The sequence below is a fragment of the Phascolarctos cinereus genome, unplaced genomic scaffold (assembly GCF_003287225.1).
Source record: "Phascolarctos cinereus isolate Bilbo 61053 unplaced genomic scaffold, phaCin_HiC Scaffold_1;HRSCAF=81, whole genome shotgun sequence".
Taxonomy (NCBI): Eukaryota; Metazoa; Chordata; class Mammalia; order Diprotodontia; family Phascolarctidae; genus Phascolarctos; species Phascolarctos cinereus.
In genome coordinates this window covers 293,658,244-293,675,688 of record NW_027555514.1, presented here as the reverse complement: position 1 = coordinate 293,675,688, position 17,445 = coordinate 293,658,244, and the positions used below count along the sequence as shown (strand labels likewise).

Genomic DNA, 17,445 nt, shown 5'->3' with positions numbered 1-17,445 from the left:
CTTTTTATCACTGACCTGGGGGAGTCTCTGTCCAGCAATGGGATCTCTCTCGGTCGAAGGGTATAGATATTTTGGTCACTTTCTTCACAAAATTCCAAACTGCTTCCAGAATAGCTGGACCAATGCACAGGTCCACCAACAGCGTGGCTGTCCTTCCAGGACTCTTCCAACACTGACCATTCCCATCACTTGTCATCTTTGCCAATGTGCTGGGTATGAAGTCAAACCTCAGTTATTTTAATTTGCATTTCTCCTATTATTAGTCGTTTGGAGCAAGCTAGTTTCATTCACAATCTTTAGTTATTGGAAAGTTCTTCCTCTTATTGAGCTCAGATAGCACTTCCCAGAATTTTTCCCCTCACCCCCACACTTAGTTCTGGTGACAAACGCGGAGAGCAGCCCATGGAACTGCCTGACAAAAGGCACCTCGCCAGGGCTTTCAGGCCTGTGGAGATCTCTCCACGACAGCAGCCCGGGCAGGCTGCAACGTGGGTGTTCTTACCCCCTTTCTCAGAGGAGCAAGGGCTCAAACAAGGAAGGGACTTGGCCAGGGTCACACAGAGAACAGGCTTTTCTGAACTGAGTGGAAAAACCAAGAAGAGAATGGACCAAGAAAGGGCTGGCGAGGAGTCCCTGGTGACTCGATGGGGGGGACTGCTGAAGGGCAGGCCCTACTTCTCCATCCGGGACCTTCACCCCAAGCGTGCAGGGGCTTATGGACCTGAAGTGAAGGGGCCAGTGAAGGCTTGGTCTGGTCAGCTGGACTGGGAACTCTATAGGGCCACCAGGGGGCAGTGTGGGGCAGTGGGAGGCGTGTTGGTTTGGAGGCAGAGGAAATCGCACCTCCCTGAGTGACCTCTGTGGGACTCAGTTTCCCCCTTGCTAAAATGACCCTAGATCAAGAGCTGGACAGGTCCTCAGAGTCCAGCCTCTTCATTTCATCAACAAGGAAGCCGAGTGACTTACTGTGGCCCCACAGGCAGGTGCTCTGCCCCCAGGGCCAGGGTTCTGGACCCCCTGGAACCCCAGCCTCCCTCTGAAGGCACTAAGCTTACATGGATGCTTTGATGGTCTGGTGCAATGGATGGTACCTCCGCTAGGGCAGATAGCAGCCCATCCATGCTCCTCTGCCTTCTTTTTCCTTGCACGATGCTGATCTGAGCGCTCTACATCCACAGGAGAGGTCATCGGAGGGGCTGCAAACCTCCCTCCGGCTCTGCTACCACTGGGGCTGCCCTCAGGCTGTCCCCTGGTCTGTTGTATTTGCAGGGTGCCTGGTCCACACCTTTTTTTCCCACTCCTTTAGCTCCAGAGCAAATCATGCCTGGGCTGGCTTTGCAGGAAGGGCTCTGGCCCTGGGGTCAGTGGACCCAGAACTGGGCCAAGCAAGTCCCCTGCTTCTCCTTCAAGCCTCAGGCTCTTCCCCCACTGACCTCATGAGGCCTGTGGCCAGGCTCCAGGTACCTGGGGGATGTCATGGAGCTCTGCTGTCCTGGTCCAAGACAAAACCACCCTGGTCACCCTCAGCTGGAGGCTGCTTCTTTCTCTCTCTTCTCCAGGGAAGACTTGAATGCTTGTTCCTACTCAGTGCATGGCCGGTAACAGAAAACATAAATGAGGAGGGGGCTCTGGGGCTCTCCCCACATGGCCAGGCCTTCCCCTGGGCTTCTAAGGGAGAAGTGGAGACCTGAAAAGGTATAGGTCTCTTTTGCAGGCCTATATGGAGCCTTGATGCCTGCCTGCATCTATGTGGCCCCTCACTGGTGGTCAATGATTTATAAACAGCCTATTTTCTAGGCCTGAGAGGGAAAACATCCCCCAAACCGCCTGCCCTACAGACTTTTTCTTAAGCTTTCCCCATGTTTATAAGCCCTCCTACCCCTGCCCCATGACCCTGAAAGGGGGCCCCAGAGGCCAAGGCTCGGGGCCAAGATTCTAGGATGGGAGTTTTGGTGTCATTAGGCAGGCACAACCAGGCTTGGAGGACCCCAACCTGAACCTCCTGGCCTTAGCCCAAGCACAGGGTGCCAGCCCAGGAAGTAAGGCACTCCGTTCCCAGCAAGGCTGTGGAGGCTGGGAAGCTCATTTGCTGCTGGCTGGGACAGTTGCCTCAGTGGGCATTGACCCCCTGCAAGGGGAGTCAGACCCCTGCAGAAAACAAATACAGATGAGGACAAGTAAACCAGCAGGGGCCGAAACACTGAGACATTTACAACCCGGGGAGGGGGCGAGGAATTGGCAAAGACCACAACAGCCTCATGGCCCTGGAAGAAGGGCGGCTATGTTGACCAGCACACTGAGCAGGGCAGTGGTCCAGCCGGGCCACAAAGTGGGCTTCATGGCCCTGGTGGATGGGCGGCCATGCTGACCAGCACACCGAGCAGGGCAGTGGTCCGGCTGGGCCAGTGTCAGAGGGCTATGGTCAGTGAAGGCAGAGGAGGTTGGGGAAGGGAGGGACCCAGTCAGGGGGTTCTGGGCTCCAAATTGACGCACCCCAGAGGGCTCTTCTCTGCCAGCCTCTTTCCTCCTTTGTAAAATGGAGAGGACGTTTCTGTGGCACACACCCAGAGGCCAAAGGTGAAAACCAAGCTCCCACCTCCTCATAGCAACATTTTTAATGAAAAAAAGCAAAATCACCTAGGGAAGAGCTGGACAAACTGGTCAGTGAACACGACAGGGCAGATCAGGGCCAGAAGAAGGGGCACAGTCAGGGGGAATGCATGATGATGGAGAACCTGGGGATGAGGACCCTGTATTGTAAGGAAGACAGCAAGCCTGGTCACTGCAGTGACTACAGAGAAGGAAGCAGACCCACCGAGGCAGCGCAAGAAGAGCTGACTTTGGAGGGAGAAAACTCAAGTTCAAATCCTGCCCGGGACCCTTCTGCCTAGGGGACTTCCCTCCCTGGGCCTGGTTCCTCTTTTGTAAAAAAGTGAGGGTCAGAAGAGGGGCCTTCTAAGATCCCTGCCCACTCTAGGCCTATGACCCAGGAGAAGAGAGTGAGGTTCATTCGGAGTCATGGGGAGGCTGATGATCAGGGAGGAGAGAGTGAGGCTGATGACTTTGCTTCCCTCTGTCTTTGTTACAGGGAAGGCTCAGGGAGGGAGGGGATGAGCGGGTGTGGCTGGAAACAGCTTTGATGTGTAGACATCAATAAACATGTTTTTAAAAACAGGGACAATCATTCTGAGAGGCTGGCCTTGGATGGCTGAGGGGCAGCCCTCCAGAGATGGAGCAGGACCCCTCACCTCCTCCTCCTCCTCTCCCTCTTCTGCCCAGGCCCATGGGCCCATTTCCTCCCTGAAGGATCTCAAGGGGCAACCCAGGGTGGGGGGAGGAGGGGACGGGGCTTTCTTTCCAGAATGAGAGTGCATCAGAGCAGAAAGGCATCATATTTCCAACAGCTTCTCCACCCACTCTGGGACAATGGCCCCGGGAAAGGCTGCTGGGGATCAGGTTGCAGTATTAGAAGGAGATGTGGCCAACACTGTGTTTTTCAGGCAATGAGACTCTGAGGAGGAGGTAAAGCCCAGGTAGACAAGGGGACCGCACCACTGGGGCACAAAATCTGCCACGCCTTGGGAGGAGAGCCTTCCATGCCCCTTGGCAAATGCACCCAGGGGCTACCAAGCAGGCAAAGAACTCAGAGAAGAGCTAAAACTGACTAGTGGGAGGAGTTCTAGAGGTGTAGGTGGGCCCTGGATTCAGATCCTGGCCTTTTATAGACTGGGTTTCGAATCTGAATCCTGCCTCTGCCCATCATTCCCTTCTGAGACCTTAGGCAAGTCACCCTTATGAAATGAAGGGGCTGGACTGGTCAAGCCCAACAAGCCTTGACTGAGCACCTACTGTGTGCCAGGCTAAGCAATGGGGATACAAAGAAAGACTGAAGACAGGACTTCTGGTGCCAAGATGGCGGAGTGAGGGAGGACCCCCCTGAAGCCCTCCTAAATTCCCCTCCACACAACTAGAAAACCACCTCAGAATTGATCTAGAAGCAGGGCAGCAGCTGACCAGCCCAACAGGAAAGGTCTGTCTCCCCAGGGTAGGAAGGAAGCAGGGTCCAAGACCAGGGCTCCATGCCTGGGGCAATCCACCAGTGAGGCCCCACCCTCCTGCAAGCCTGCAGCCCCCTAGGCAAGTGAGCAGTGTGTGAAGTGCAGCAAGGTCCCACCCTAGAAACCCCACCACCACCCAAACCAGGCCTTGACCCCATTGCTGACCAGCAGAGAAGCCCTGCCCTGGGGCTGGCAACAGCAAGGACTCCCCCCCCACCCGTGCCAGCAGAAAAATACTGTTTCCATAGCAACCCAGGGCCCCATTCCTGGGACAGACCAGCAGCTCATCCCCACACCCAGTGGAGGCCAACAGGGAGGTCCCCCCCAGTACTATCCAGAAGGGAATCCTCCCCTCTGGAAAAAGCAAGCAGCTAAGCCCTCTCACCCAGTGAAAGCCAGCAGGAAGACCCAGAGACCCAGGACTAAAAGCCTGGGGCAGGACAAGGCCAGAGCCCAACTCTCACATAAAGACACTAAGTGGAAAGCAAAAAATGCAGGGGGGGGGGGAAAAAAAACAACAAAAAAGAGCCTGATATAGAAAGTTGCTATGGTGACAGGGAAGATCAAGGCACAAACCTAGAAGAGAGCAATAGTGTCAAATGGCTATATGTAAAGCCCTCAAAGAAAAATAATTTGGTCTCAGGCCCAAAAAGAATTCCTGGAAGACCTTAAAAAGGATTTTAAAAAGCAAATCAGAGAAGCAGAAGAAAAACTGAGGGAAAAAATGAGGGTAATGCAAGAGAATAATGGAAAAAAAAGTCAATGGCATGGGATAAGATATACAAAAATTTACCGAGGAAAATAACTCCCAAAAACATATAATTGGCCAAATGGAAAGGAAGTACAGAAGTTCACTGAAGAAAATAATTCCTTAAAAATTAGAATTGACCAATGGAAGCTAATGACTCTATGAGACATCAAGATACAATAAAATAAAATAAGTTAAAAAAAAAGAGAAGAAAATGTGAAATTTCTCATTGGAAAAACAACTGACCTAGAAAATAGATCCAGGAGAGATAACAAAAGAATTATTGGACTACCTGAAAGCCAAGATTATGAAAAAAAAAAGCCTGGACATCTTTCAAGAAATTATCAAAGAAAACTGCCCTGTTATATTAAAACCAGAGGGCAAAATAAAAACTGAAAGAATCCACCCATCACTGTCTGAAAGAAAGCTCAAAATGAAAACTCCCAGGAACTTCCTAGTCAAATTCCAGAACTCACAGATCAAGGAGAAAAGAGCACAAGCAGCCAAAAAGAAAAAATTTGAATATCGTGGAGCTACAGTCAGGATTACACAAGATTTGGCAGCTTTCACATTAAAGAACCAGATTCCCTGGAACATGATATACTAGGAGGCAAAGGAGTGAGGGTTCCAACCAAGAATTACCTACCCGGGAAAATCAAATATAATCTTCTGGGGGGGAATGGATATTTAACGACATAGAAGACTTTCAAGCATTCCTAAGGAAAAGAGCAGAGCTGAATAAAAAATTTTACCTCCAAATACTCAAAGGAAACATAAAAAGGTAAAAAAGAAACAAGAAAGAGAAAGCAGAAGAAATTCAATAAAGTTAAACTGCTTCTATTTCTATATGCCAAGTTAATATTTGTAACTCTTAACAACTTTACATAAGAGCAATTAGAAGAAGTATATATACACAGAGGGTGTGGATGTAAGGTGACTTTGATGGGATGATTACCCCCCAAAAAAAAAAACAAAATAAAGGGGTGAGAAATAAAACTGCACTGGAAGAAGAAGGGGGGAGATTGAGTGGGGATAAATTATCCCACATAAAAGAGGTATGAAAGACAGGGTAGGTGGTGGGCAAAGATTAAACCTTACTCTCCTCAAAATTGGCTCAAAGAAGGAATAACATACATCCTCAGTTGAATACAGAAATCTATCTTATCCTATAAGGAAGTAAAAAAGGAAGGGGATAATGGTGGGGATGATAAAAGGGAGATTGGGGAAGGTAGTAATCAGAAGTAAAACACCTGTGAGAAAGGAAAGGGTAGGGGGTGAACAAGCAGAACACAGCATAGAGGGAAATACAGAGTTACCATAAGTATAAATGGGATGGGAAGAACTCGTCCACAAAACAGAAGCAGAGAGCAAAATGGATTAAAAACCAGACTCCTACAACATGTTGTTTACAAGAAACACATGTGAAGCAGAGAGATACACACAGGGTAAAGGTAAGGGACTGGAGCAGAATTTATTATGCTTCAGCTGAAGCAAAGAAAGCAGGGGTAGCAATCGTGATCTCGCCAAAACAAATCTAATCACAAGAGGTAAGGAAGGAAACTATATCTTGCTGAAAGGTAAGAGAGATAATGAAATCAGATCAATACTAAACTTATATGCACTAAATGGTACAGCATCTAAATTTTTGAAGAAGAAGCTGAATGAGTTACAGGAGGAAATAGATAATAAAACTATACCTCTCAGAACTAGATAAATCTAATCAAAAAACAAACAAGAAGTTAAGGAGGTAAATAAAATTTAGATTATATACAAAGTACATTACAGTAAATGACCATAGTAATCTAGTATATGGTAAACCCAAAGAGCCAAGCTTTTGGAACAAAAACCTTATTCTTTGACAAAAACTTCTGGGAAAAACAGTATGGCAGAAACTAGGTATAGACCAACATCTCACACAGTATACCAAGATAAGGTCAAAATGGGTACATGATGTACACATAAAAGGTGATACCATAAACAAATTAAGAGAGCATGGAGTAGTTTATCTGTCAGATTAATGGATAAGGAAAGCATTTAGGATCAAAGAAGATATAAAGAACATTACAAAATATAAAACAGATAATTTTGATTATATAAATTTTAAAAAGTTTTGCCCAAACAAAACTATAAAGAAAGAAGAAAACTGGGGGAAGGGGGAATTGCAACAAGTATCTCTGATGAAGGCCTCATTTCTCAAATATATAGAGAACTGAGTCAAATTTATAAAAACACAAGTCATTCCCCAATGGATAAATGATCAAATGATATGAACAGGAAGTTTTCAAATGAAGAAATCAAAGCTATCTACAATCATGAAAAAATGCTCTAAATCACTATTGATCAGAGAAATGCAAATTAAAACAACTCTGAGGTACCACCTTACATCTATCAGATTGGCTAATATGGTTTAAAAAAAAAGAAAAATGTTAGACGTTGTAAGAGATTGGGAAGACTGGGACACCAATGCTCTGTTGGTGGAGTTGTGAACTGATCCAACCATTCTGGAGAGCAATTTGGGATTATGCCCAAAGGGCTATAAAACTGTGCACACCCTTTGACCCAGCAATACCATTGCTAGGTCTATATCTCAGAGACATCCAAAAAAGGGAAAAGGAACTATTTGTACAAAAATATTTATAGCAATCCTTTTATGGTGGCTAAGAATTGGAAATTGAGAGGATGTTCATTAAGTGGGGAATGGCTCAACAAGTTGTGGTATATGATTATAACGGATTTTTTTTTTTTGCTTTTTGGTGAGGTGATTAGGGTTAAGTGACTTGCCCAGGGTTGGTGCAGAGAGTAAATGCCAAATGTCTGAGGCCAGATTTGAACTCAGGTCCTCCTGACTCTAAGGCCTGAGCTCTATCCACTGTACCACCCAGCTGCCCCCGTAATGGAATATTACTGTGCTATGAGAAACGATGAGCAGAATAATTTCAGAAAAACCTGGAAAGACTTACATGAAGTGATGCATAGTGAAGCGAACAGACCCAGGAGAACATTGTACCCAGTAACAGCAACATTGTAGCAATGATCGCCTGTGAATGACTGAGCTCTTTGCAGCAATACAACAATCCAAGACAATCCCAAAGGACTCATGCCAAAGCTGACTATCCACCTCCAGAGAGAGGGCTGATATTGGCTGAATACAGACTGAGTCAGGCTGTTTTCCTTTCCTTTCTTTCATTTTTTTTTCTTATAGAGTCTTCTCACACAAATGACTAATATGGAAACGTCTCACATGATTGCACATGGATAACCTGTATCTGATGCTTACTGTTTCCAGGATGGGAGAGGGGAGGGGGGATAGAATTTGAACTCGGAATTTTAAATAGCCACAAGGTAATGGGGGGGGGGCGCACCAACATCTGCAAGGCCTGCCCAGCAGGAGGCCATGCCCTTTCCATCTCTTCCCTATGACCCCAAACAAAGCCCTCAGAGGGCTGGCATCACATCAGAGAGCTTCCCTCGCACCCCCCAGGAGCTGCCCACCGGCCCACACCCCCATGTCCTTTGGGCTGGGCCCTCGCCTGGTGGCAGGCCTGTGCTCTCTCTGGGCAGCAGCACCCAGGTGAGGCCAGCTTCACTCCTTCCAAATCTGGGAGGTTTGAAAGTCAGGCGCTTCGTACCCTTGTGGCCATATGGGAGAATGCGCGACCAGGCTGGAGGGGGAAGCCCAGGGCTCCCCCTGCACAGAGCAAGCGCTTACTAAGTATTGGTTCTATCTTAAGGGTCTTGGCCAGGAGTTAGGCTGTGGCTGTATTTACCTGCTGCCTTGGGCCCCAGATCTGGAAGGGACCTTGGAGAGAACCTGCTTCAGCATCTTCATTTAACAGATGGGGAAACTGAGGCATGGGAGGATGGCTGGTGGTTATCTTTAATGAATCCATCTGGGTTAAAGGATCACAAATGTAGGGTTGGAAGAGAGCTCAGAGGCCATATAGTCCAAGCCTTTCATGGGGAGGTGACTTGCCCAAGGACACACAGATAGTGAGCGGATGGTTTCTAGCTGTCCGCTCTTTCCTCCAGTGCAGCGGGGAATGCTCACAGAAGAGCTCTGCTAAATGTGCCTGGCTCCCCAGAACTGAGAGCTACAAGGGGCCTTGGAGTCCATTTTGCATAATCCCTCGATTTTACAGATGAGGAAACTGAGGCTCAGAGAGATGCCAAGGGAGGGTAAGTGGGATGTGGCATGTGACAAAGTGGATAGGGTGGTGGAATGGTTGGGTCTGGGGAGAGACAACAGGGAGGTGGAAGAGCCTTGGGGCGGAGCTGAAGGCAGGGAGGCAGGAAAGCTCAGGGGAGGGGGATGTAACCCCGCCTCACCTGGCCTACCCCCCCACCCCACCCCCACCCCCAGGGAGGCCTGGGTGGGGCTGGCCTTCAGAGTTGCCATGGTACCATCACATTTCCATCCCAGGTGATGGTCAGCAGCCAGGCCTGGGCTGCAGAAAGGAAATGAGATAAGGTCTCTTTCCACTTCACTGAGGAGGCAGGCAAGACTATTTTCCTATTGCTGCAGGCAGAGGGACGGACAGACTGACAGATGCCATCTGTGGGTCAGACACGGGGGTGTAATTAACTGGAAAGGGGATGAAACACAAGCCCTTTGTGGTACCTGCGGGTGTCTCTGACCCTTTAAAGAGCCCAATAAGGGCTTCGAATGCAGAGCCAGAACGAGGGAATGACCAGGCAGCCCCCGACCACCCTCCAGCCAAGGGCAGGGACCAGCTCATGTGGTCTTTGTCACCAATTACAGCGCCGGCCCTTGGCAGACTGGCCACGAGGCCTGGAGGGCCTGGCTGAAGAAAGGACCACAGCACTGTTCCCTAGGAGGACAATGGCAAAGTCACTGCTTTAGAGATGGAAGGGCCCCCAGAGGCCACCCCGGCCAACCTCCTCTATTGAGAGGGAAGGGAAAGGATTTGTCCAAGGTCACTTAGCTGTTGATTGGTGGAGTTGGGATTCGAACCCAGGTTCCCAGACTCTTTCCACCATACCAAGCTGCCTCATTTATGAGTAGATATCATGAAACATTTATCCCGCAGTGAGGGGCTGGCAGCCTCTGACATGACAGAGGAGCAGAATCTGGGAGGAAGGATGGGGCTGGCCCAGAGCAAGCCCTGCAGAGAGAAGCCCGGGGGCCTCAAGGTATGAAATGATCCTCCGCCCTGGGAGTCCAGCCTGAATCGTAGCTGGGTTCCCACCTGAAATGTGACCCTCACCTGCTCTGCTTGGCACAAAGGCCGCTGTGCCCGCCAGGGCAGGGGAGGCAGGATAACATCGCAGGCCCGCTGGAAATCAGGCCCTTATATCTTAATGATTTCACGTGCTCGGCCAGCTTGTCTATGGTTTCAGGATTTTTAAAAAGCCTTTTCCTCCCACGATGGATGCGCTGTGGGCCCTGGGATGCTGCTGAAACAGTGCCAGGTTCTTTCAGTCAGCTGGTCCTGATGCTGAGCCAGCCTGCATCCCTCTCCCCAGTGACTGTTCAGAACCTTGGGGCGGGTGCCAGGCTCAGAATCAAGGGTAGCCAGGCCCTTCCTCTCCTGGGCTTTAGTAACCTCATCTGTATAATGGACTCAGTAGTCTCAGGCCCTAAGGGGCCACAATTCCTTCCTCAAACAACTTAAAAGAAATACCAAGTGAAGTGCTGTGTCCGAGGGGCAAAAGGACTGGAATGGGGACAGAGACTTGCTTCAAAGTTCTGGCTTAACTACATAGGTGCTGAGGGACCTTGGGCCTCATGTCATCTGTGTGCCTCTGTTTCCCCATCTGTAAAATAGGGGTTGGAGGGATAGACACAGGATTATTGTCTGCTCTGACTGCCGACGTGGCTCCTTCTGTGTCTAGGTACTCTGACGTCGTTGGCTAATTAGCCCTCTGTCTCCCGAGCAGACACATTTCAAAAGCAGCATTCATGGGAAGTTTTATGTACCCATGTTAATTATAACCTGCATTTATACGGTGCTTCAAGGGTTACAGAATCCTCTCCCTTCAAGCGTGCTTGGTCCCATTTTACAGGGGGAGAAACTGAGGTTAAGAGAGAATAATGATGATTAAAACAACTTCTGTGTGTAAAGGCTGACAAAGCACATTCTTTGCACCCACCTTTCCAGGGAGGGGCCACAACTGTTATCGGCCTTGTTTTACAAAGAGAAAACTGAGGCTCAGAAAAGTCAATAATTATCACAATGGCTTCTATTTCTTTTGTGGTTTGAGGCTGACAAACCTTTTTCCTTGTAACAACCCAGGAGGGAAGGATGGAAATATCAGTCTTATTTTTACAGAAGAGGAAACTGAGGCTCAGAAAGCCCAATGATAGCAGAGGTTCTATTTTTAGCCTGCTTTGGGGTCTCCAAAAGGCTTTCCTCCTGAGGCTTTCGAGAAGTTGAGACAGGACAATACAGCAAGTATTATTTCTCCATTATGCAGACAAGGAAACAGGCTAGAGGGGGAGTCACTTGCCTGGGCTCACAGAGTTGACTTTTTTTGATTCTAGGGTTTATTCTTTAAGGACGCTGGGCAGCCGGGCTGCTAATGGACGGCCCCAGCCGGGCACTGTGAGGGTGGACCAGAGGACTGGGGATCACTTGAAGAAAGCAGCACATTGGCGCTAAGTCTTGGTGATTCCCAGACGTGCCCTGTGCTCAATGGGCCTATTCTCTTCAATGGGTCGTCTTTCTGGGCATTTTGAAGCCGAGAGTTTCCAGGCTGGAAGGAGGGATGGATTTCAGTCTGTTCTCTGTGAACATGATTCAATTCCCACTCGATGACTGACAATTGTCCTCCACCAAAGCAATACTCAAGATAGGGGGAGGGGGAAGGGTGGAACCACCCTGAGTTTTCACATTGCCTCCCCCTCCCCCCAAGGTTCTCTCAACTTAGTGACTGGTAGAATTGAATCTAAGTCAGTCACAGTGGCTAGAATGCCTGGAGTAAGGAAGATCTGGGTTTGAAGCTTGCCTCTGACACCTCGGGTCTTAGAAACTGAGATGAAGTTGCAGTGGATGTGCCGATCTGCCCTGGAGGAGGGAGTTTCCTATGCCTATGAAGTTACAGGTCCAGATCCCAATTAAAAAGAGGATACAGGTCATTGTCAGAGTGCGGATTTCCTCTCTCTGTCACAAAGCCAGCGCCTCCAGACCTCAGCCAATAAAGGACTTCCCAAGTGAATGTGGTCCAAACCCCAATCCATCCCTTGGTGGCCCATCCTCTGGGGGCATACGCCTTTGCCTTCAGTCCATCATTGGGCCCACACTCGGCCCTCCCTGGTGAGTGAAGCATGCAGGTCCCATGAGAGGCATCAGAAGAGGATGTTGGCAGAGGGGGCTTTAAGCTAACGTGGGGAAAGAAGCAAGACGGCCCTGGGGGGGATTTCTCTCTCAGAACTTCCAAGATGATCTCCTCTAGCTCTCTTCAGTCTGTAGTCAGCACAGTGCTAGGCTCGAAGTCCAATGCTTGAAGATTGGTTAGGAGAGGTGTGGCCTCAGGGGAATCCCTTCTCTTCCTCAGCAAATGAAGGGAGGGGCTGAATTCTGGGGGTCATCAAGGCCCCTCCCTCTCCAATGCACAGTAGTCTCAAGGTGAGAATAATCTTACATTTCTGTGGCACCTTGAGGCTGGCCAAGCTCTTTACATCAATTATTTCATATGAGTCTCATTCCTCAAGTGCTTCTGGGGGACCTCCTTTCTCTTCACCTCCCGCTCTCCCTCCTCTTTGAGAGTGCAGGGTGGGGATATTTTAGAAAGGCTCAGTCTCCCCAACCTCCTCCAGACAAAAGGAAAAACCCACCCTCCCTGGAATACTGAAATACTTGCCAACTTGCCCCACCCCCACCCCCAGACCCCACGGCTCCTGGGCCACCCCCTCTGGCTTCTCAGCACATGATTTTCACAGGCTTATGCTAACCAGACAGTGAGAAAAGAAACAGGGAGTCTCTGGCCCGGCAGGAAGGGGGTCAAAAGAGCAGCAGGACAGAGTATTTGTGAAAACCCAAAAGACTCCAGCCAACACCCAAGATAATGGATCCTGGCCCTGCAACTCCCTACCAGCCTGAGGCCGAGCGGTCCTTCCCTCCTTGGCCTCTCTGGGCTCAGCTTCTGCATCTGTGAAATGGGCAGAGAGTGCTGGGCCCTTCTCGCCTCATTTTTTGTGAAGCTCTTCCTAGAACAATTTCTTAAAGGCATAAAATAAAATCCATAGGATGACAAAGGAGAAATCCTGTAGAAATGTTGCCATCAAAACAGTTTAAAGAAAACAAAGGCCCCAGTCTCGATGTAGAGCCCCTGACTCATTGGACACACAGCCTCAGTGAGGCAACAACAGAATGAGTTTTTTAGCCTGACCTGTGACCTCACACATGGAGAGGCTGGCACCTGCTCATGACTCTGAGCAGTTGGACAACTTGCCCGGGGTTAGCCAGGAAGGCAGGACCGGAGACCAGTTTTGGTGACTCCACGGTCAGCTCTGCCCTCTGCACCACACTGCCCCAGCTGGGTAAAGGATGTCAGACAAAACCACAATGATCGTTCTAGACACACAAGGGGTGACCTCTAGAAAGGCCTAGGAGGACGCAGGAGAAATGGATTCCATTTGTCCAACATTTGGGGGTGCGACGCCCAAAACCTGCCGGAGATTTACACAAAGATGGACCGCCACACTTGAAGCAGAAATAAAATAAGAATGAAATACATAGAGAAGGTGGGGGTGGTCGTCTTGGCTGGGCTGGGGCGGTATGGCAGAGGCAGCGATGCCGGCCTAACCAAGGCTCAGATTGAACAGCACCAGCACATGCTCTCAGACCCCCTCACACATTTCTCTAATTAAGAGCTCCAATTTCTCTTGTCTTTTAAGGTTTCCAAAACATTTTCCTCCCAACAGCCCTGGGGAGGTGGTGAAGTCATTGGACCTACCTTACAGAAGAGGAAACTGAGGTCCAAGGGAAAGGACATTGGCACCCACCACAGGCAGGCAGACAAGCACTCAATGAACCAGGGACGCCCCCTGGCAGCCTCAGGGCTTTGAACCAAGAATGGGCTTCCTAAGCATTGCTCAAGTTGAATTAAAGTCGTGGGCCACGGGCCCCTGGATTCTCACAGGCTCCCCTACTGGGGCCCAAGCTCTAAGCATTGTCAGATTGTCCCCAGACAGGTGGAGTCTGCTCTCTGAGATCTGGCCCTGCCTCCCCACCACCGGGCTGGCCGTTGGTGACGAGTACTTTGGCCATAGCAACCCAGGGAACAAAGAATGACATAGATCTGAAAAGACTATGTTGGTCCTAGAAGTTTGATCTCTCTGAAAGGGAAGAGAAGACCCCACAGGATCGATGGTGGAAGGGGCCCCAGAGGCCAAGAAGAGGAGGAGATGAGATCCTAACTCGGGTCCTGTGCCTGCGTCCCAGGAACAGCAGCCCATGACACTGGGGCCAGCTGGCCCTGGGGATGCTGCCATACCTGGGTGCTTGGCAGGACCCATGGTGAAGGCTTCTCCTCCGGAGCAGGAGGGATGAGAATGTGTACTGGGGCGAAGCTTCACCAGTCACAAAGCCTGGGGGAAGGGCCCCAAGAGGCCTGGAGACTTCCTGAAGCCAATGAGACCTGACCACTCAGTGGCTAAAATGGGACAGTGGTATAGGAGCCAATGATAAATGGCGAGGAGGGTCTCCCATAGATCTGGGTGCTCTTCCTGTCCAGCAACCTCAATGCCCCCACCCCAACGGATGCATGAGTAAATCTGAAAAATCACAAAGACAGTAGGGAAACCTTGGGGTCTGTTTGGTCCAACCCAGACTTGAACAAGGCTCTCCTCTACAAAACTCCCAACAAGTGACCATCAGTGACAGGAAGCTCACTACCTCTCCAGGAGCCCCCTCCACTTTGAGGGCAGCTGCTAGTAATGACCCTTCCCTACTTGGCTTTCATCTCTCCTCTTTCCATCCAGCTTCCACATGGCTGCCAAGATAATTGTCCCAAACGTAGATATGAGCACATCACTCACATGTTCAAGAATTGTCCATGGCTCCCTATTGCCCTTAGGATAAAATACAAAGTCCTCAGTTTGGCACTTCAAGCCCTGTGCAGTCTGGCTCTAGACAGCCTGAGGTCCCTTCTAAGTCTGGATCTGGGGTCCTAGGACACAAGGGTGCCTTGAGGCGCTGCCTGGAGGCCCCATGAGATGAGGACTCTGTCTGCAGGGAAGGACAGGTCCCCGACAACAGAAAAGGCCAGTGTGCGCACGGGATTTTGTGCTGCACCCCACTTTTCCCTGGTGTTCTTGGGCTGCGTGTCCCCCTTCCCTGAAGAGGGACTGAGTGCCCCAAGATCATCCTATGCCCGGAAGCTTGGGGGACCTTTCCCTGCTGCTCTCGCCCGCCCACTGAGAGGGAAGGCACAGAAATTACATTTCTCGTCATCCCTGAACAAGCTTCAGCCCCACGTAAGCCTCATCCGACTCTCTTCTTTTGTCAGAGGGGAATTCAAAAGAGACTTGAACCTGACAGCGGCTGTCTCCTCTGCAATGGCCTCAGGCATACCACCTGGGCCTCCTGAGAGACCTAATCCATCCTTTCAGGGCTTCCTAGAAATGGCGATGAAAAGACCCAGCCCATCAGGGGAGGCTGTGGGCTGCAATAATCCCCCAGCCCACATGCCTCTGCTTCTCATCTGGGCTGTTCCCCTTCTGAGCTGGCTGTAGGAGGAGTCAGGAAGGGCCAGAAGCCAGAGGACCTAGATTCTGGCACAAACACCCTGGTCACTTCCCCCTGTGGGCCTCAGTTTCCCCCTCTGACTGGTTGGACTCGGTCTCGGAGAATCCTCCCAGGTCTAGACTAATGGTTCTGTTCCTCTCTCTCATCACGTTGCCAGCTCCAGTGGGGACATTCTACCATGGGCTTAGGGAGATGACAGTACTGAGTGGGCGGCAGCCTAGACTGAAAGTGGGAGCTGGCCACAGGAGGTCTGGCCCGGGGCCACTCACACAGACACTTACAGACCCCTCAGAGCCAGAGGGCATCTCCCAGGGCATGTCGCCTTCCTGAATCTTTACAGAAACCCATTGGCTTGCACTGAAACTAAGCTCTACAGTGCACAAAGTACTTTCCCATAACCACTTTGCAGGACTGGGAGTACAAATACTCGTGTCCATTTTGCAGATTGGAGAACTGTGGCTCACACCTCGTGAGCCACTATTGGGATTCAAACCTATGTCTTCTGATTCCAAAAGCAGCTTTCTTCCCATTCCAAGATGGCGCCTCTCTCATCGTGGTTATCCAGCAAACAGGGAAGGCCCCCAGTGATGAAGCCCTTGCCTCTGGATTCAGCCCCTCCCACTACTGCCTCGCTCTGATCAATGGACTCCTCTCCCTTCCTCAGTCCCATGTTTGCCCCTGTGACCTCCAACCTCATCTTCCTCTTTGGCATTTGCTCCACTTGAGCCAGGTCCCCACTAAGAGATGTGCCAAGAACTGGACACAATATTCCCAGATTTACAGAACCCCTGAGACCATCTTGTCCTCCTGTACTTGACCAGGACCCCCAACAAGGGGTTCTGCAGCGACAGGGAACGTCTCATCTTCCAAGGACCCATTGTCCTCTGACGGGGCTGAGCTGAAACCTGCCTCTCCGTAACTCCTCCTCGCCCTGGGTCTCCACTGCTCCTGATCAAGCCCTTCACACCTGATCCCTTTTCCCCATGACCACCTTCAAGGCCTTGCCCATAGCAACCCTATAAGCCTCTTTTTCTGAGCTACCCAACCCTGAATCCCTCCCATAATCCTCTGCTAACAACCCCAACACCAAGACAGGCCAGGAGGTTAACCCAAAGTGATACACTTGAAAAACGGAGACCACATGGTCCAAATCCGATCTTCAGTGCTCTTTGGGGACAGCCGTCTACCTGCCTCTGGGTGGCCCCTGCAACGGGGCCCCACCTCGGAGGCCCTTTGTAGGGGGATGTGTGCCTTGGGTGGAGGAGGACCAGCTGGAGGCGAAGATTTCAAGGTGGTTTACATTAGCCCAGCCCTCCTTGGGCAAGGGCTTAAGAGCTCCCAGTATCTAAACATCCCATAAGTCAGCAGAGGAAAATCAACAAAAGCCTGACTGGCCGCCCTGTGGAAGTGGGGTTAGCTTGCTCTGCTTCTGCAGATGCAGAAGTACTGGTAGGAATCTCAGAGGCCAGGGTTGAGCTCATCCATGTGTATGTGTGTCCCCTGACAGAGGGCAAAGACTCCCGATTCTCTTTGTATGGTGTTGGCAGAGACCCTGAGCCTCAGGAAATGCTGGTTGATGGATGGATATTGCTGGGAGATCTAGCACTGGTGCCTTCCAACTCAGATGCCAGGGTTCACATAGAGGCCTTTCTTAAGGTCAGAGGACTTTAGAACAGGAAGGTGCCATCTGCCATTTTACAGATGATGAAACTGAGCCCCAGAGGAGTTGAGGGTCTTGGCCAAGGTCATGTGGCTAGGCAGAGACCACGCCAGGATTGAGAAGCCTGGTTCTAAATCTCGTGTCCTTTTCCAGTAGGATGCTTCTTTGTTCTGACCCCAAATCCTACTAGTGGCAGGAGGCACAGTGAGAGGGCACTCTCTCTCCCAGTTAGGAGAACCCTCCCTGGGCAGGTGGCACTCCTAGGACCCA

The 17,445-nt window shown here is 50.4% G+C and overlaps 1 protein-coding gene across 1 annotated transcript in view; it reads right to left on the bottom strand.

The window, feature by feature from the left end:
• The window catches only part of CELSR1 (cadherin EGF LAG seven-pass G-type receptor 1), a 155,116-nt gene that overhangs the window by 45,598 nt on the left and 92,073 nt on the right, over positions 1–17,445 (bottom strand).